Raw genomic sequence first — 20,640 nt, forward strand, 5'->3', positions numbered from 1 at the left:
AAGAGCAAAAATGATTCTTGCTCCAAACAAAGGGTCCAGGGACCACTCAGTCCTTCACCAGCAAATGGGTGCCATTTCCTAGAGGAAGAAACAAAGGCTGGGAAGAAAACAAATGGAAGTATTATCTGAACTACCAAGTGGTCTTGTCTATCAGGGCAGGAAAGCTCTTACGGGGACTTCCCTGGTGGTCCAGTGATTAAGAATCCATTTTGCAATGCAGGGGACTCCAGTTTGGTCTCTGGTCAGGGAACTAAGATCCCACTTGCTGCGGGGCAACTAAGCCCACGTGCCGCAACTACTGAGCCCGCGTGCCACAAGTAGAGAGAAGCCCACACACCGCAATGAAGACCCAATGCAGCCAATAAATAAAAACATATTTTTTAAAAAAAGAAAGCTCATGTAAACAGGGCTAGCAAAGAGGTCATAGAACACATCTTGTGACACCAGTGTTGAGATTCAAGGGTGTTCCTAACATCTGGCGTCTATCCGAGGGTAAGGTGCTCAGCCCAAATGTGCCTGAGCAGTCTAACTGGAAAAAGTACCTGGGATCCATTTTTCTTCCTAGAAAAGAAGTAGAGAATCTCTTGGTTTTATAAACATAGCTATTAACATTTGACAGTTTGTGTAACACCGCGACTGCAAAAGCCAAGGGACTTATTTTATAGTGAGTAAGATTTCAACCTCATGTATCTACTCTCATTTTATTTCCTTTCCCTCTCTAAATGTTCACCACTAAAGAGGTAAGCTGAGTACTAATCTAATGAACACACTTTGGGTTGTAGGCTCCTACAGGCCCCTTTCCTTAATTTCCTTCCTCCAGTGCCAGATAAGACCAGAATTTCTACCACTAGTGTTTCATTCCTATGGCTGAAGTATTTAAGTGGTTAATGCTAATAACACTACTATGAAGAATCATACTATGAATGAGTTTTCAGATTTCTTCTTAATAGCGGATTTTGATAGCAGAGGGAAAAACAAAAGAACAAGGGCACCAGGTACTTGGCAGGTGTCTTGAAGGATTGCTTTCATGAAGTAGAAATGAAGAAAACAGCAAGACTAAAGAGGGGAGCCAAAGATAAGCTGCCCACTTCCCAGTGCCCGGTAGGTCCTGGAAGCGCCTGCATTTAAGTCCATGATTTGGCCCTTACTGTCCATGTATTGGACAAACAAATTTACAAATGACAGCTACGTAAATAGAACACGATCGACAGTTTATCCCCATTGGTCACCTGATGGTCAGCACAGATGGGTATGGTCTATAGTTTTTTCTTGTCATTTCAATTGGAAAAGAGAAAAACTTGCATTCAACAAATATTTATTGAGCACCTACTTTGAAGTGGCACTCTGTTGGGCTTTAGGAATACAATTTTATAGAACAGGTACTGTTCCCTCCTTTTGGAGCTTATAGCCTAGTGGGGAAGACTCCCTCACACAAGTAAATGAACAAAATAATTACAAATTGTGATAAGCGCCTAGAAAGAAACAGACTGGGGGGTGGGGTAGCTAATAAAGTTGGAGGGAGAGACCTTCTTCAGATAGGATGGGCGGAAAGACCTTTCTGAGGAGGTAATTTGAGGCTGAAATCTGACAACTGAGAAGAAGCCAGCTACTGATGAGCAGGAGAAGAACCCAGGTAGGGGAACCCAAGTTCCTTCCAGGAAACTGCAGAATCCAGCTGTCCCTGACCTCAATCTGGTCCAACATTTTTGAAAGACATAATTCAAGCAGCACCTAGATAGCACCTAAAACAACACTGTTGGGCACCAACTGTTGCAAAACACACCAAGCCTCAAGGGACAGAGAAGTCTTTTTGCTCAGAGAAGCAAAAGGAACATACAAAAGGTCTTAATTAAAACAACTAAATATCATATGTTAACATTCTAGAAAGCCCTATATGATGTTGCAACTATTATTTCCATCAGTATCAATTCCTGTAACATACTTGGGGCCTTCTAAACTAGGCCTGTTTCCTAGAGTCCAGGCTGGTAGGCAGAAGACTGTGTCCAAAGGGGCTCGGAAGGAGCCAGCAAGGCATGGTCCAGAGGAGCCTTGGCATCAGAGGAGTCAAAACAGCAAAACATCGAGTGCACAGAGAGGGGGAAGTGAGGAGGGAGGGGGAGCACATCCGCAGGGAAGCCAGGCTACGGCAGCCGTGCAAGACGCTGGTCGGGCAGGCCCCGCTGGGGACATCTTTCCGCTGGATCTGGATTTGGAGCTAAACCTCCAGACTCAGAGGAGGCAGTTGACATGGGCAAAGCAGGGCTTCATCCTAGGGGCTGGATTACTAGGCGGACCACCAGGACAGAGTCTTGGACAGAGTACAAGGTGGGCGCCCATTATCAGCCTCAGTAAGGTGCTGATAAAGTCATTGCCAGTAATATACATGATTTAATAGATGCCTTCAAAACCTTAAACCACAGGAAGGACCAATCGTGAGACTTCCAGGCACCTCAGCAAGCATGGTGGTGAGCAGGGAGATGATTTTTGGCCTGGAACCTAATATTGCTCTGAAATCACCCCAAGCTGGTATCTACTTCCTTCACCTACACATAAGGCCAGCACAGCCCTGGGGAAGTCATGGCTTGGACACAAGGTTTAAGTCCCCTCTGTCCCTTCAACCTTTTCCATTACCCCCATTCAAGACCCTTGTGTGAAAGGGCACCCGTACTTGCTAACAAGGGCTTCCTCAGAGAGCAACTGAGAGCTATGTGAGAACCCATTCAGGAGAGCGCATCGCCCTGGGCACTGCAGCCTGACCACTGCTAAATCCCCTTAGGTGACAGCTGCTGTTCCAACAGGGGACGTTCAGGGCAGGGTGGAATTGCTTTATGCCTTCCTGGGACTCTTCTTCAAATGAGCGGGAATATAAATTGGAGGGGTTTAAGCTTACAAATGTTTGAGGTAAAATTCTGCATTCGAAAACCAATGTAAAAAAATGTTTGGGGCGTGACTTGCTAGGGAAAAGTCCATTTTAAAAACCCTCATATTTTGATAATAATTATGAAGCACGCTTGTAGTTGTTAAGTGCTAACTCTTTTCTAGGTTCTGTGCTGAGATTTCATGAATTACCATTTCATCCTTACAATAATCCTACAAGGTCAGCTGACCCCACTTTACAGATAAGGAAAAAGAGTCAGTAACCTGCACAGCTAGTAGGCGGTAGAGCTGGGTTCCAAACACTCATCTCTCAGTCTACAACGTGCTTCACTTAAGTGCTTACCATATATTCTTAAGTAAAAAGGCGAGATACAAAATTGTATGTACACCATGATTACAATGAGTAAAATAGGTATTTATAAGAACAAAGACCTGAAAGGAACAAACAAAAATGAAAGCAGTTTTGCCAGTATGGTGGATCTGTGGGGGTGCTTTAATTCTCCTTATTTTCTAAACTATTTTAATATTATCATGCTATTTTTGTAATTAAAAAATTTTAATTATATTTATATTCAACCTTTGGTCTAAATTTGGTGCTCCCCTGGGGCGGCTGCCAGGAGCTGCCTCTCTTCGTTTCCGCAGTTCTCATGCCTGGGAACATTTTTCTTTCTTTGGGCTCTGGCTGCCACCCTTAAATGGAATAAGATTAAGCAGGAGGCACCCACCCCAGGGTCTGGGCTACCGACCGTGTGACAGTGGATGGTCTGCCTCCGGAAATAGCTGAGCATCAGAGGGAGGGTGGAAGGCACCGTGCGCACCCATGAGCTCCTGCACACCCTCAGTGTGGTGGGTGTGGACAGTGTCCGCTCCACGCCAGGTCAGGGCCATGGACCATGCACTGTTTGGGTGGTTTAGAAGGATATCAGCAGGAGAGAAGCCTGCCCTCAGATGCTCAGACCTAGTAGGAGAGGAGAATGATGCCAAAGCCCAGGGGACAAGCTCAGTATGGTAAGCACGAGAAAAGCAGCAGTGTGGTTCTCAGAGCAGGGAGGGGACCTCGGGAGAGGGAAAGCTCGGGGAAAGCTTCACAGAGTAGGTGCTGCTTGAACTGCGCTGTGAGAAATGAATCAGGTTTTATTGGACTGGCCAAAAATTTCGTTCGGGTTTTTCTGTAACAGCGTATGGAAAAACCCGAACGAACATTTTGGCCAGCCCAATATTACATAGAGAAAGAAGACTTTCTAGTGAGAAGAAATAGCGTGGTATGTTCCAGGAGCTGGGAGGAGCTGAGAGGGGAACACTGGGGGAGATGAGGGCAAGAGGTGGGAGGATTCTTGAAAGTGTGCCTTTCACCTTGTAGGTGGTAAGGAGCTATTGAGTTTCTTCGGGCATCTGGGGAGTGGGGTGATCAGTTCCTGAGGTCGCCTAAGGCAGCAAGACGCTGTGGAGGGAAGACCCTGGAGGCTGATTATCCGTGAGCCTCCCTTTAATCTGGGGGTGAAGTGAGGGGATACAGACAGAGCCTCAACCGGGACTTGGTGACTGGTGAGGAATGGGGTGAGGATGGTGGTAGGAGAAGGAAGCCAGAGATAACTAAGAGGTTTCAGGTCTCTGTGAACATTTATTCATTTATTAAACAAAATTCACTCCAGGAGAGGGTAATGGGTATATTAGACCACTTTTATGTATCACTTCAGATCCTCTCAGTCTTACCTGCCTCTTATTCCAGCTGCCCGTGGGTGTGGACCAGCTGCACACAGGAGCATCTGACCTCCCTCCAGGGTGCACCTATTGACACAGTAGTAGAGATCTGCTCAGCACCTATGCCGGCACATGGACACCCAGAAGTAGGGGATAATCAGTGCAACACAGGGCAAACCTCTGAACAGGGGGAAACAGAAGCCCTTCCTCTACCCCTGCTACCACTACCCTGGTGGTTCCAAGGCCTGGTTATTAGGGCTTCTCCAGGGTGTAGCCCTTTGGATTGAGCACCCCACTTAGCAGTGCCTGGTTCAAGAACACATCTTCCTATGGGCTCCGCCTCCTTCCCTGCCTCTCTCTCCTTGCTCCCAAACTGTACACCATGATGAAGTGTAAACACAACAGTTCTGCCTCAGGCTCTGCTCCCTGGGGAATCCAGACTGAACCAATGATTCCATTTTGAAATCTAGTGGTTTTCACTCTACTCAGAATTGTAGAACATTCAGACCAAGCCTGGAGCATCAAGGTTGGTAGCGATACTTCACTCCTAGAACAAGTATCGGTATGTAGGTCACAAATCCTGACATTTGATAGAATTCTGAAGTCCAGCATTTATAGGGATTCTCATAGTTTCTTGTGTGTTAGTCTTGTCCACCTGGATAGATCTTCACCTCCAAGACTCTGTACCTCACAGCATTTAGGACAATGTTGGGCAGGCAGAAGATGCTAGAAAACATCTGCCAAGTTGAACTGCACTTGTTCTCTTTTATTTCCCTGAATTCCACATAGTCTTCAGCCGCCTCACTTAATCTACAAACTAGTTTCCAAAAGGGCATGTCCTTCTCTTTGTACTGCTAGCGCATGGTGAAATGGCACCGATGGAAACTTCCACTGCGTCAAAGTGTGACGTGACTGCGCTCCAACAGACACTGTGTGATTATACAGTGGTTTATCCAAAGAGCTCCCCTCCCCGTGGATCTGGAGCTTCTGCCTGGGAAATATCCAAGCTGGTTGCGGCTATCGTGCCCCTGCGTCCCTCTTTCCAGGACATCCCCCCTCCCGCCCACCACTGACACACCATGACAGCGCCTCAGTTTTGTTCGAATTTTCAGTGGGAAAGGAAGTTAAAAGTGTAGAAAGAAATTATTCTCCCCTCATCAGTTAACCAAGGACTTCATTGCCACTAACTTGTCTCTCTTCTTCCCCATCCCTTAAATGGTCTCAAGATTTGGGGAAAATAAAAAATTACTACACACATACACATACACACACGTGCGTGCATGCACGCGCACACACACACAACGGGGCCTCTATCTTAACATTTATAGCAGCCTTTAACCCAAAGGGCTTTCTGGGAGAGGCAGGCAGCCAAAGCGATGCTGGCCTTTCTCTGGGCCTCCTGTGTCAGGCTCAGGCAGGAGACCATGAGCATGGAGGTGTTGAGTTTGGACCGTCAGGGCACTTCAGCTGGTAGAGAGTGAAAGGCGCCCTCTGATAGCTGGGGCTGGGGGCTGTCAGGGCGTGGAGAGAGCTGCTCAGGTGGCAGCTAAGCTTTCAAAGGAAAACACCTCTGGCTTTTCAAACGCACACTCTTTCTGCTTCCTTTTCCTGGCACCCACTTAGACCCTGCCATTCCAAGTCCCCTGCTCACTCCTTCCAACACCTTCTGTCCACCCTGCTGACTTTCCCTTCCCACCCAGCAGAGCACTGGGTCATGGGCAGATGGATTCATGTGCATATGACTCGTCTTCCCGACTAAACCCCAGGACGTCAGAGTACATCTGACATTTTTTTTCTGTTGCTCACTGTCCCTAGCATAAGAATCATAGGATTTTTAAATAGGGAGAGGCCTCTAGCAATCAAACTTAACTCTTATTTTCCAGGAAACTGAACCCTGGAGAATCAAGGGTTCTAGAACCTCAGTGCTGAGCTGCCATTCAGCCCAACCTCCTGATTGCTGCTGTGACCTTCTCTCCACTGCCTGTCAGCGGTCGTCCAGCCTCTCCTGGGCACTTCCATTGGCAAAGTCTGCGAATGGTTAGGTTTAATTGGCCTGGCTTCCCAGACCCAGGGTCAGAGCCCAGATTTCTACTTACATAACCTCTTTGAGCTCTATGAAATAGTATAATAGTATTTAACTCATAGGATTGCTGTGAAGAATAAATTAAGCAAATAATACCTAGTATCAAATGATTACTTAATAAATGTAAGTTATCATTACGCCATTTTCTAAGACGGCCCAGCCTGTCTTCAGATGGATCTGTTAGAAACTTAGTTTTCTTTTAGTTAAAGTCTTTTTCATGTAGTTTCCATCTTGTGTGAGTTGCCCAAAGTCACCCAGTGAGTTAGTGGCAGAACTGGGACCAGAACCCAGATCCCTTCACAGGCCAGGCTCTCTCTGAAGCACCTGCTGCATAAATGAAAAAGAAAACAATCTGCCATAATAAAACACTGTTATCATTATTCCCTTTTTTTTTTTTCGCAGTACGCGGGCCTCTTACTGCTGTGGGCTCTCCCATTGCAGAGCACAGGCTCCGGACGCGCAGGCTCAGTGGCCATGGCTCACAGGCCCAGCCGCTCCGCGGCATGTGGGATCCTCCCGGACCGGGGCACGATCCCATGTCCCCTGCATTAGCAGGCGGACTCTCAACAACTGAGCCACCAGGGAAGCCCCATTATTCCCATTTTAAAAGGTGAGATAACAGAGTGATTTTTGACTAGCCTCAGAGCTAGTTAGGGACAGAACCGGTAACCATCGTCTCCTCTCTAGTCCGGTGCTCTGTCCCACTACACATGCAGCTTTAATGGGGCTCTCTCTCCCCCTACCATCTTAGCAGATCAGACAGGATGGCATTTGTAGATGTAGATAGATAGCAGCCTGCCCTGAGATCACACCCATCTCCCTGCACACCCTTTCTCAGGCTGGTGAGTTGCTTAAAGAACAGGAATAGTTCTGGCCAGCAAGTATGTTGGAGAGACAAGATTAGTCCTTCAGTTCTACAGGTGGTCTTGCATCAAAACCATAAATAATATTCTGCTTACAGCTCTATTTAAGGGTGGGCCCTAAAGGACTGTAGGAGAGAAATCCTTCCACTGTGCAGAGCTTTGACTGGTTCCTTTCATGGTGCACCTTGTCTAGAAGGGGAAATGACCTGACATCTGGATCAAAGCCAATTCTAATGACTGATGATTTGGAAAAATAGGGAATTTGAAGGGATAAGACCAAAGGATGTATGACAAAGAGTTCTGGGAAAGAGGTATATGAATGGACCAGTCATAATGAGCCCAGGATGTGAAAATAGGTTTGTTCCATGAGAATGTTCTCCCAAAGGTGTCCGTAGTGCAGGAGTCTCTCAAACAGTGTACAAGATATCCTGCCCTATGAACGTTAGTCAGCCTCTTTCCCAGTCACCTCAGTATTTGCTCAGTGAGGTTATGAACCTCAGCATCGTGGCAGGGTTAAGCTTATAGAAAGTCTACAACATGCAATAGGCTTCATCTAGGCTGACCTGGCCACAATCACTGCTGAGTATCCAACTTCCCAGAAGCACTGACTAACCTTGAACCCTCAATATGGTACCACGACCTAGAGGTGCCTGTCTACCACTTGCCTGGAAGGCTGACTACATTAAATCCTTTTATCATGAAGGGGGCAGAAATTTGCTTCTCATTGGAATAGATATTTATGCTTTTTCCATCTCTGCCCACCATGCTTCTGTCAGGAATATCACTTGTAGGCTTAATGAATGCTTGATTCAGTGTTGTGGAATTTTACATGAAGTTGTTTCTAGCATTATGGTGATGCTAGTTTCTGTAACGAAAAAAAATAGTGGTTTAACACAAATAAATATCTCTTTCTTGATCATGTAATTGTCCAATGTACATGTTTCTTCTTGGTGGGTTGCAGAATTCCTTCATGTAGTGTTTAGGAGCTATCTTGTGGCTCCACTCTTCCCTAGAAACTCAGAGTTCTTAACGTTCACGTGGCAGACAGGAGAAGAAAATATGGATTTCCGCCGTCAGCTCTTAAAAGTCTCAGCCTGGAAATGACATCATTACTACTCATATTCCATTGGTGATAGCTAGGTACATGGATACAAGGGATGCTGGGAAATGTAGTCTACCCCAGTGTCAATTCCATACTATATGAATACTGGGTGGACAGCTAGCCATCTAGGTCTAATGTTATCAGTCTAAAGGCAGGTAGACTGGTCATCAAATATCAGCTCATATCTTTCTTCCCATAGTTACACACTTAGTGCGTGTACACACACACACACACACACACACTCAAAATCCCATCTAGTCACCTTATCCAGCTCAAAGTCCAGGATGTCTGGGTGAGGTACAGTTCTCTCTTGCAAGTCTGGATATACCTCCTTGTGGTTCAGAACTCAAAGACAAGTATCTTCCCTCCACTAACCACCACTCAAAATACAATGTGGAGGCAGAAACAGGACAAATGCAACAAAATTCCCTTTCAGAAAACAGAGGAATAGGAGCCACATGGTAATCACTTGTTCATACCAATGATGAAATCTTGCTGGGTAGACACAGTAAGGACTGTCTGCTCCAGTGTGTAGGTGAAATTCCTTGCTTAGACCTTAATTCTGATCTCTGGAGGAATTTCCTTGTCCATTGTTCTTCCTGGTACCTGACTTCACCTTTGGAGGGTTTGTCCATGTCCATTTTCCTCCGTGGTCTCATCAGCAGTGAGTATTGCTGGGCTGGCCATCCTTGGGACTACACAGCACTCACAGCTTGCTTTCAGCTAGTACAAATTTGGGAGCCTAAGACCTATTTTATATTACAAGGTGGTTTTTGGTTTTTGTTATATTTTTGCTTTTGTGTTTAGGTGGTCAGGATCATGATTTCTCTGACAATGCAATTCTCTTAAAAACAGTAGTCTTGTAATCTATTTGCTTCCAGTCAATTTTATGTGCCAGTAGCCGTACCCAGAAGTCTCTCCTAGACATAGGTCTCAATGCTGCCTTATTTCTTTGTTTCTTCATCCTCTTGCTTCTCTCAACTCATTGGCGGCTACCCTGAGGTACTCTGAAGCAATAAACTTGAGTACAGAGGTAATAACTTGATCTTTTGAATAGACTACGTCACTCTATGTAACTGAAATCTGAATGAAACCTTCTTTCACAAATATATTTCCATCTTAACTCCCATTGTTTGAGGCCCAGCTGGATTTTCCCATCCCTGCACAACATCCCATATCTCTTTATTATCCTTATCACCTTTAATTTCCACTTCATTAACAGATCACTAAACCAAAATCATCTCAGTGTCTGCTTGTGAGAAACTTGACCTAAGATCCTGGTGTATGTCTGTCTCCCTTTTAAGATGTAAGTTTCACATCTTTCATGGCAAAGACTTAGTCTGTCATGCTCATTACTGTATCTCAGTGCCTAGACCAATATCTAGCATGTTATTTGAGGTGCTGAATAATATCTATTGATTGAAAGAATGGAATAGGCACAACTAAACATTTATTTAGTAAATGAATGAAACAAATTTAGTGTTCTCCTTGAGACATGTTCTGATACACGTATTTTCTTTCATTTCATTACATTCAGTGATGGTTTACCACCCAGTAATGTTTTGGCAACCCTTGTAAACGGCGCTTTGGAAACCTGCCTGGTTGGCCCATGCCCAGCCCTCGTTGAGTGAATGAACATGGTGTGGGCCTAGGTCTAGGAAGAGCAGAGGACACACAATGGGGGGAAATGAGGTCAAGCAGGGCTTGCCTACTAGGTTCAGTCCAGTTGGGGCAGCTCCACCATTGGCAATCAGTATGGAGAGAGAGCTTTGCAAGTTGCCACCACCCCTCAGTACAAGGAGCCTTACTTCCTTTTGGCCAAGCAAGGAAAAGGCAGGTTTCCTTGCAGAGATGTGGGAGAGAAGGGAATATGGCAGTTCTAGATGTTCCCCTCTGATAAGATTAAACTCTGGGGCCTGATGTCTGGTGCCTCTTTAGAACTTTGCAGAGGGTGGAGCAGGGCTGGGTGCAGTTAAAATTGACTAAAAATAAACGCTGAAACAGACATTGTCAGGAACAGGTGCTTCGGGGAAGTAGAGTTTGACTCCTGAAAACAAGTACCTCATAGGGCTTTGTGCGGGGAGGCGGGGCACCTGGCGGCGGCAGTGAAGTTTGCTTTCCTGCCCAAGACTTTCATCCCACCCTCCACCTCTAACACCACCACATACCAGGGCCCCGCCACGGCTCTCCCCCCATTGCTTCACCACCTCCTGCCCAATATAGATTCCCGAAGCCATCACCTTCTGACACAAGGATTATAGAGTTTCTCAAAATAAGTTGTACTGAACAACTGCTGTCCCCAGAAACAGACTGAGTGGAAATTCCAAGGCCCTTGGACAGGGTCTCCCACTCCCTCATGCTTAAGCCCCTGCCCCCGTGCCCCTGTAGGCGCCTGACCAAGAAGCAAATGGAAAGAGCAGGTCTTTCCAACCCTGTACTTCCTTTTTACATCAAAAAGAGGTTGGTCAGGTCTAGGTCAATGCATTGAAAGCCCTTTGGTAGTGTGAAACTCTTTAAATACAATGTCCTGTAAGCTCATGTATAGAACTGGCCGAACTGAGCAGCCCTGATTGAATTGTGATGCAGAGAGAGATGTGTGGCTGGGCCTCACCCACTTTGCTCCATCTCAGTCTCTCCCTCCTGTGGGCCTGGAGGAGCTATAAGGATCCCTTCCATCGTAGCTCAGGGAGGGAGAGTGTGAGGACCAGACTGCCCCAGCAGGAAGGAAAACACCGAACAGAGCCAGGAACTGGAACTAAATTATACACAGGCCAATCTTCCTACCTTGTGTCAGGATTGTACCAAGGAAGCTGGGCTGAACTGAGCCTTCAAGCCTCTGTGTGTGTGTGTGTGTGTGTGTATGCGTGTGTATGTGTGTGCGTGTGTGTATATGCGTGTGTGTATGCATGTGTGCGTGTGTGTATGCATGTGTGTATGCGTGTGTGTATGCGTGTGTGTGTGTGTGTATGGTGGGGGGTGCAGATGGGGCGTCAGGTGGCCTCGCCTGAGGGGAGAGAGGCCTTCGGGGCCAGGAGCCCAGGCAGAGCCAGAGACCATGTGCGCATTGTCCCAGTCCAAAGAGAACTACAGTGTCCACAGTGTCAGCACTTGCAGACAACAGTGAGGAGGCCGTCGTGAAGGAACCAGTTAATGGACAACGCTGAAGGTCAGTAAGGGAAGCCTGGATTTGATCCAATAGGCAATAGGCACCACTGTAACTTTCTGAGCAGAGGAACATCTCATGAAAGGGCGCGCAGAAGAACAGTGGCTGTGCTCAAGTAAAATCAGCTCGAAAGAGGCACATGTCTGCACTGGAACAAGCACTTCATGGGGTCTCTTCTTCCCTTCTACCATTTTTGCTTGTCTAAGTTTAGACGCCCAAATGTGCTGCCTAGGCTTTTGCTCAGAGGCCCAGCTTCCATCACCCAATATGAGTCCATCCTCCATCCTGATGCTGTGGTGATTCTCCTGAAGCACAGACGTGGCATGACATGTGCTCCCTCCTTCAGCTCCTTCAGGGGATCCTCACTGATTAAATTCCAACTCCTAAGCCTGCTCTCACCTCCTCCACAGTTACGCTACAGCCTCCCTTTCCAGTTTTCTCCTGGGCACATCTACCCACACCTGCCCGTCGACGCCCCCCACTCCGGCTCTCCCCACCTTTCCAGCTGATTCATGCTGCACCCTCCACCTACTCTCCTTCCCTTCTGCGGCCTCCCTTACCGTCTCTCAAGCCTGCTGTTGAAGATCTGTTCTTCTTTAAGGCCCAGTTCTAATCTCATGTCCCTTGAAAATCCTTTTAAGATCCTCTAGTCTGAAATAGTCTCTCAAGACACTGCATTTGTATCACCACTGTATCTAGTCTAGCACTTATCTCTCTGCCTAGTACCAGAGTTATTTATAAATGTCTGTTTCTCCTATTATACTGTGCACTCTTAGCATGCAAAAACAGAGTTGAAATAGATACTTGAATGTCCTGTATTAGCTAGCAGAGTTTATAAACTTTTGGGGGGAACAGTTCTATAGATATTTGAAAACTAAGCACAGCCATTCTGAGCCCAGGACACTCTGAACTTTCAAGCCCCGAACGCTTCCTACCCCTTGTTCTATGGTAGGTGAGGTCAGCACTAGATAAGAAATGCTGCTGAGAAGGCCAAGCATCTCCCGCACCCCTCCCAGCCCAGTGCTGTGTCCAACAGTGGATCCAGGCTGGCGATTTGGAGAAAGGCGCGACGTCAGTATCCAAACACCAGGATGTGATCCACCGCACAGCTTGAGTCCCTTGGTTCCCACCCTGGATCTATAGCCTGAGGCTGACATGCTGCTTAGTGTATGAAGACTTTGGAGGGTGGGGGGGACACAAGCACTTGGCAACGAGGAGAATGGTTATTTAAGAGAAACAGCAGAGGTCATTTATCGAGCATGCCTATACGCCGGGCTCTGGACCAGAGACTATGGGAGACATAACCCTGAGAGATTAAGAATGATGGTTAAGTACAAGTCAGGACAGTCTGCAGCCTACAGATAGGTTGTGTTCCTGAACCACATGTGTTGAAACTTAGCGTGTTTGCTTCAAATAAACTATGAACAGGAGAGTGAGGCTTCGGGTTATCCCACAAGAGCCAGTTGAACTCATAACGCAGCTAACTATAGTACCTGAACACTACAGAACTCAAGCAGCCTTTAAAATCTGATTACAACAGAAGAAGTCATTTTGCTTTCCAATATGGGATGCTCTCTCCACCAAGCACAGCCCTAGCCTAGGCTTGGAGGTCCTCTCCTCTGCACAGGACCACTTGCTGTGGCAGAAATTCTGAGTGCCTTGGACCCTCAGCAAGTATAAATGGAAGGGAGGGAGAGTCTCTGAAGCTTCTAGTGTTAAGTGGGTGCCTAAGTGTCTCTAGCAGCAAGGAGGAGAGGGGAATTCAAACGCTTCTGTCTGAGGTGGGAGTCCTTGGCTGGAATGGCCATCTGTATGGAATGGACATTCGCTGACCGTGACTTGTAAGCCGAGAAGAGCCTACATACTTAATTAGATGAACTGAAGAATAACAGAACTGAAAAGGTATTTAAGATCAGCTAATCCACTGAGGATTTTATAGAGGAGGAAACGGACACTAAGGAAGTTAGATGACTTGCCTGTGGTTACACAAAATGAACGGCACAACCAGGCTGTGAACCCAGACCTTCCACAGGTGAGCAAATCATTTCACCTGAGTTCAGTTTCATCATCTGCTGGGTGGGAATGATGATCCTTCCCCACTCCCAGGGCTGTTGGGAGGTGTGCATGAGGACATCCTTAAGAAATCTTTGTAAACTGTAAAATGCCATGCAGGTGGAAGCTACTTTTATTTCCTCTACTCCCAACTGCCTCTCATTCCTCTCTTCAAACTTAGTGGTGCAATGAAGTGATACAGGAGCCAGGATGTGTGGAGGCAGGATACCCAGAGGCAGCCCCAAATCCTCCTGGTCTACCAGCCTAAGAAGCTGTGTGGCCTGTTAACCTTTGTCCCCTGTTTTTCCTTTCTTTTACCCCCAAAGCTGACATTTCTCTTTGGACAGGCAGTAAAAAATATATGCTCACTCTTCTGACCCAAGCAAGAGGAGCCCAATTTCCAGGAGAAGGTTTCCAAGCTTCAAATAAGATGCGTGCTTGCAAGAGACAACACTAGAAACACCCCCAGGTGCCTATAAGAATGGCACTGGGAGCCCCTTGGTGTCTCCCAGTAGGAGGCAAGAGAAAGCAGGGAGTCCTCAGCAGAAGGCCCTTGGGAAACAAGCCGCTTTCCCCCAGGTACCCCCTTTGCCCTTTTGAACATGCTGGTTTAGGGTCTGCCTATGTTCCATCCCCTTCCACTTGCAGATATTCTTGCAGTTAAGTTAAACACTATTTTGTAACTGCTTTTTTCAATTGCTCTATGCCACCTTCAGAAGTGTTTCATCCACTACCACTGTCCAGTTATGGGATTCCGATAGCTGGTGGGAGCCCATACATCTGGGTGCATGTGGCTTGTAAGGAAATTCTTGCTGAGTTCTGATTGGTTGATTTTCCTTGTGATCCAGTTGATCCCAACATCTCTCTGAAGGCAGGTAATGTAATTTCTTGGTGAAGTCACATGGCAAGTGTGTTTATCTCTTGTAAAGTATAGAACAGCTGTAAGTAAAAATCATAGTGGGAGCTAACATTTATGGTGCAGTGAATGTGCTGGGTCCTGTGATGCGCTTGTTACTTGGAAGAACTCATTTAATCTCACAATAACCCTCCGGGGTGGGTTAGCTATTATTACTCGCATTTTACGAAGGAGGAAACTGAGGCTTAAATAACTCGCCCAGGGTCCCACAGCCAGTAGGTAGAGGAAGTGGGATCTGGTAATGTTCATCTAGGTCAATGGACTTGGGCTGTGAAATTCCCGGAAAGTGACTTAAAAATAAAGGTATATTTAAACTATTGATACTTTGTTTATGAAAAGTGCTCTTGTGTGCATAAAATGGAAAAATGGTCACCCTTCACTGTTCTGAGCTCAGGTCAGGACCTACTTTACTCTGGTCTGACATGAGTCCTGCAGTCTGAGGAGGACCTTGCATGTAGCAGGCTGTGGATGGTCACCAAGTTCTGATGACAGTAAGGTCACCTCTGTACGCCAGTCTGAAGTGCCCCCAGAGGTCTGAGCTGGATCCTTCTCTGAGGTCACGTGATTCTGAACAACAAGAAATTATAGGAGAGTTCCAAGGAGCGCCCTCCTGCCCCAGGCACCCGTGCCGTTATACTTGTGAGTGCCCATCCAGTCTCTGGGCAGGAGCTGTGTGTGCTCCTGCAGGTACCGTGTCTGAGCCACACCGGCCATCGCAGCACGTGTGACAAAGCGGATACTAACCCTCCTCGCTCCCTCCTTCCCCTCTCCCGTGGCCTCCACCATCTCCCTTGCCTCTTTCAGGCGGCCACCCTGGGGGATCTGTTGCTGGCATGCTCACTGAGTAGGGAACAGTCAGGAGAGGGAAGTGAACGGGACTGTGGCAGTGTCCTTGTCACCACAGCACAGCTGAACCTGGGCCTTATCCAGCCACACTCTTAGCTCCAGCTGCCACGGCAACCACACCCTCGGCTCTGTTTCCAAAAGTCAAAGTGGTTGTCCCCAGTGACCCCTCGGGGACTGATAGAGCTGAAAACTCAGAGCGAAAGTGACTCAACAGAAAATAGACTGAGTCAGAGCTTAAAAACTATGCCTTTCTCAGTCCCCCACCCCAATTCTTTTTTTTTTTTTAATAATTTTTTTTATTTATTTATTTTTGGCTGCGTTGGGTCTTCGTTGCTGCGCGCGGGCTTTCTCTAGTTGCGGCGAGCAGGGGCTACTCTTTGTTGCGGTGCGCGGGCTTCTCATTGCGGTGGCTTCTCTTGTTGCAGAGCATGGCTCTAGGCACGCGGGCTTCAGTAGTTGTGGCACACGGACTCAGTAGTTGTGGCTCACGGGCTCTAGAGCACAGGCTCAGTAGTTATGGCGCACGGGCTTAGTGGCTTCTCAGCATGTGGGATCTTCCCGGTCCAGGGCTCGAACCCATGTCCCCTGCACTGGCAGGCGGATTCTTAACCACTGTGCCACCAGGGAAGCCCCCGCACCCCAATTCTGCTTCTATCTCTGTCCCTTATCCAGTAGGTGTGCAAGCTGTCTGTTCTATGCAGTGGAAGGATACCACATGTATGAAGTGAAAATGTTACGATGGTCCTTTAGGACTTCTCTGGAAAGAATCCCAGTAAACATGTTGCAGACACACATAGGCCTACGTCACACAGATCATGGGGTGATCTCATGGCCTCTGCCAAGATTTGAGGCTCTGTTAAATATTAATCCACAAAAGCGCATTTCCTCTCCTTCAACAGGGAATAGCATGAAGAAAACTCCAAATATCTAAAGAGATCTGGAAAGGAGGATACTGCCAAATTACCGAACAAAAACCTTTCACTTCAAGGTGAAACTGTATCCCCCTCTCGACCCTGACCAGCCCCACTCCAGCTCTCTTACAGGTGGTCATGGAATCTGTAGGTAGGGCTGAGAGTGTCTGATGCAACCTCATCTCTAACCTCGGACGTGATCCTCCAGGCCGAAAAGGGGCAAAAGGCAGTGAGCCCACAGTTCTGTCTTCCTGTGATCTGGAGAATTCCTCACTCTTCAGGAGATGCTGAGACCACTGCACTTCACAGACAAGTCTCCATGACGAGAACAAGGCAGGTACCAGGGAGCCACTCAGCCCACGTTTTCTCCTGGTGAACACCTTCTGCATCGCGGCTTGGCCCATTTCCTGATTTGTCAGTAAAACAAGGTCAAAGTAACCAGCTCAGCCTGCATTGCCATTCTGACCAGTCCTCCAACCTAGATCTAATAAATGTACGAAATGTGAATGGAAAGGATAGATGTTAAAAACACAGGAGCAGGGACTCATGGGGCAGAGGAGAAGACTAGAGAGGGGATGAAAGGGGAAACAGAGAAAAGTGTAAAAGGTCCTTGAATAAACCAGTAGTGCTGAGGAGCCACGCACTGGGGAGTGTGACCAACTCAGTTCACTGTACCTGAGATCCCATGGAAAATAAATGGATGAGTGAATAAGGAAAGTGTGTCTCAGAATTAAATTCTGAGAGAGTGCTGTGGATTGAGACCGAAAGATGGCATCACTCATTCACAAAATAGACAGCCCACTGGTTATTTAAAAACTCACCCGTATTGGGTCTGATTTGATATATTTGAAAACGTAAAAAAAAATTCCCCTTGCAATTATAATATACTGAAAAAAAGTCCAAGTTATTGCAGAAAATTCTACAACTTTTCTTCGGTCAAACGCATAGAGATATAGTAAAAATGCCAAGAAAGGAAGAAATAACCATGTGTGTGCCTGGTACACAGCAAGTGCTTAATAAATATTATTGCATAGTGTACTAATTCAGTAATGCATATCTCGTCTACTGTATATACTATATACATACACTCTTGTGCATGCTTTATGTATATTTACTTGTATTTTTTTTAACTGATAAAATTTCCTTTATTTTCTTCATTTATATAACTCATGCAATCTTCTCTCTTTGGGGCTTTTCTTGCTTTAGTTTTTAAACTGGCATTTGCTTTCACAAAATAACCTCAAGGAACTTCCTTATTTCCCAAGCCTCTCTTCTCAGTGTATCTCAGTTCTGTTTTCTCCCTTTCGTCCTCACACATAGTCACACAACAAACACACAGCACAATCTAATTGCCTTTATTTAACTTCCTATAGACAGCTCAACATATACCTCTTTATCAGAATTTAACAGTTATCCATAAAACATTAATAATGTTTTATTTATTTACTCATATATTTTATTACAAACACAATTAATCTTGTACTTAACAAGATTAATTAAGTCCCCAATGGGGACTTCCCTGGTGGCACAGTGGTTAAGAGTCTGCCTGCCAATGCAGGGGACACGGGCTCGGGCCCTGGTCTGGGAGGATCCCACATGCCACGGAGCAACTAAGCCCGTGGACCACAATTACTGAGCCTGTGCTCTAGAGCCCACAGGCCACAACTACTGAGACCGCGTGCCACAACTACTGAAGCCCACGTGCCTACAGCCCATGCTCCACAACAAGAGAAGCCACCGCAAATGAGAAGCCCCTGCACCGCAACGACACTTGCCGCAACTAGAGAAAAGCCCACGCGCAGCAACAAAGAGCCAACGCAGCCAAATAAATAAATTTATTTATTTAAAAAAACAAAAAAAAACAAGCCCAGTGATAAAAGTCTTAAGAGAGCAACATACGGTTATTAATACATTAATACATATGTTTATGATGGCATAAATTGTTTCTATAAAACGACTATTCCTTGACAGATTTGAAATATGTTCAATTTTTTAAAATACTTGTATGTACTGTATTACACAAAATGGGTGATTTATAGGAATTCTAACGTTATTTTCAAGAACACAAGGTAAAAAATGCTTCTAAATAGAACTTCTTACCTGTTAACCTGTCAATATCTAAACTATGGTTTTCATGGTTACTGAATGTCTGCCTATTCATTGGCTTGGCTAGTCACCTGAGAGCCACACCCCACTGAGTCCTGGGGGAAATATACTTAAATATTTCAAGTAAAGCAATGCCTTATAACAGTACTTGATTCTCCTCAATATGGCCTAGCGTGCTGGTCTCATCTTCAATTTTTCACCTTTGTCCTCCCTTGAGGTCCAGCCACCACTGACTATGAATGTTCACAGCCTGGAATGCCCTGAGTAATTTGGCTGACACTTACTTCAGGGTCCAGCCTCAATGCCACTTCCTCTGTAAGGCGGCCTCAGTAACCACGACAGAATTAATCACTCTCTTCTCTGTGTTGCCTGGTGCTCCCGTGGCACTTTTCACCCACGGATGTGAAAGTCACATATTTTTCCCCATGTGACTTCTCCTTTGGCTTCAGAATTCCTTGAAGACCAGGATCAGGACTTATTTGGCATTATATTCCCCCCCAGGGCTTGGCATATGGTAGATAGGCAGTAAATATTTGTTGAATAGACTGATTAAGGCATTTCTGGCCTGCATTCAACATCTCTTTTTATACCTCTGCTAACTACGATGCCCAGCAGGTACGGTCCAAGCCGACCCCAGCCTCAAGAAGCAGAAGCTGAATGTCCTAACTCCTTTGTTGGGTCGGCTCCCTTGGCAACAGTGAGCACCCTCTAGCTCCCCCAGTCTTCTTTTTCAGTTTCTCTTTTCTGCTCATCTCTCTTCTGTGTTTCCCCAGAAGTGAGAATAGGAACAAAATCTCTAATGCACACTGTATAAAAAGGCTTACGTTCTAAAAAATATTTCTGTAGAAATGCAATTAAGCTACATCTTATATACCTCTGTAGCTCACCCCGCAATGCCTAGCACAGTTCTTGGATCAAAAAATATTTCATCAGCTGATACGTGGTTTTAAAATACCAGGGAACTTCAGATATTTAAGATAGTAAAAATGATTCATTATTAGGATATCATTTTTGCGGGGCACGTAAGTGGGGTTAGGAGATTAAGTGCCTGAAAACTCTGTGCCTGCTCTATCACTGCCCCCATAAGCTACTGGGAGACTTGGCATATGCTACTGTAGTTAGCAAAACTTGTTTCATAAACTCAGTAAAGATGGACTTCAGTTCAACCCATGAGAAAGTAACACCAATTTTGAATGACAGCATCAAAATGGCTGGAGGTTGACTGTACTGTGCACAGAACCACAGACAGCCCCTACAAGCCTCTTCTGGCTGGATCTCCAGCCTCTGGGCATTTCAACTCAGCAACCACACAGGGATGTCACAGGTTTAGAACGTTTGTGGAATAGAAGGGACTTTAGAGATCATCTAGTCAACTTTTTCCAGCCCAGAGAACTTAGACTCTCAGGAATACACTAAAGGGACAATGGGAGAGCCAGAGCTATTTTCAATACTTCAAAAAGTCCAGTGGAATTCATGCACTTACCAAGAATCCACGACAAAAGCTCTCTCTTTTTTAAAAACTAATTAATTAATTAATTTTTGGCTGCGTTGGGTCTTCGTTGCTGCGTGCAGACTTTCTCTAGTTGCGGCGAGCGGGGGCTACTCTTCGTTGCGGTGCACGGGCTTCTCATTGCGGTAGCTTCTCTCGTGGAGCATGGGCTCTAGGCACGCGGGCTACAAGGGCTGTGGCTCACCGGCTCTAGAGCGCAAAGTGGCGCACGGGCTTAGTTGCTCCCCGGCATGTGGGATCTTCCTGGACCAGGGCTCGAAACCCGTGTCCCCTGCATTGGCAGGCGGATTCTTAACCACTGCACCACCAGGGAAGCCCGACAAAAGCTCTCTTTAAAAGTCTGATTTATGTTTGCTTTTCATTAAGCTTCGTCAGTTCTGTGTTATCAATCTCTCTCTGGCTGTTTAAAGTCTCTGATTAATTACATATGGAGAAATAATTCTTTAAAACTCAGGGGTTAGGGGAGGGGGAGATCAAATCTTTCAAAACATGAAGTCCGTGCAGAGAGAA

At 46.2% G+C, this 20,640-nt stretch overlaps 1 long non-coding RNA gene across 1 annotated transcript in view; it reads right to left on the bottom strand.

The window, feature by feature from the left end:
* LOC309827572 overlaps positions 1–20,640 on the bottom strand; it is a 67,373-nt gene that overhangs the window by 3,263 nt on the left and 43,470 nt on the right. The gene's annotated exons all lie outside the window — the stretch shown is intronic.

The sequence above is a fragment of the Grampus griseus genome (assembly GCF_964374135.1).
Source record: "Grampus griseus genome assembly, chromosome: 1".
NCBI lineage: Eukaryota > Metazoa > Chordata > Mammalia > Artiodactyla > Delphinidae > Grampus > Grampus griseus.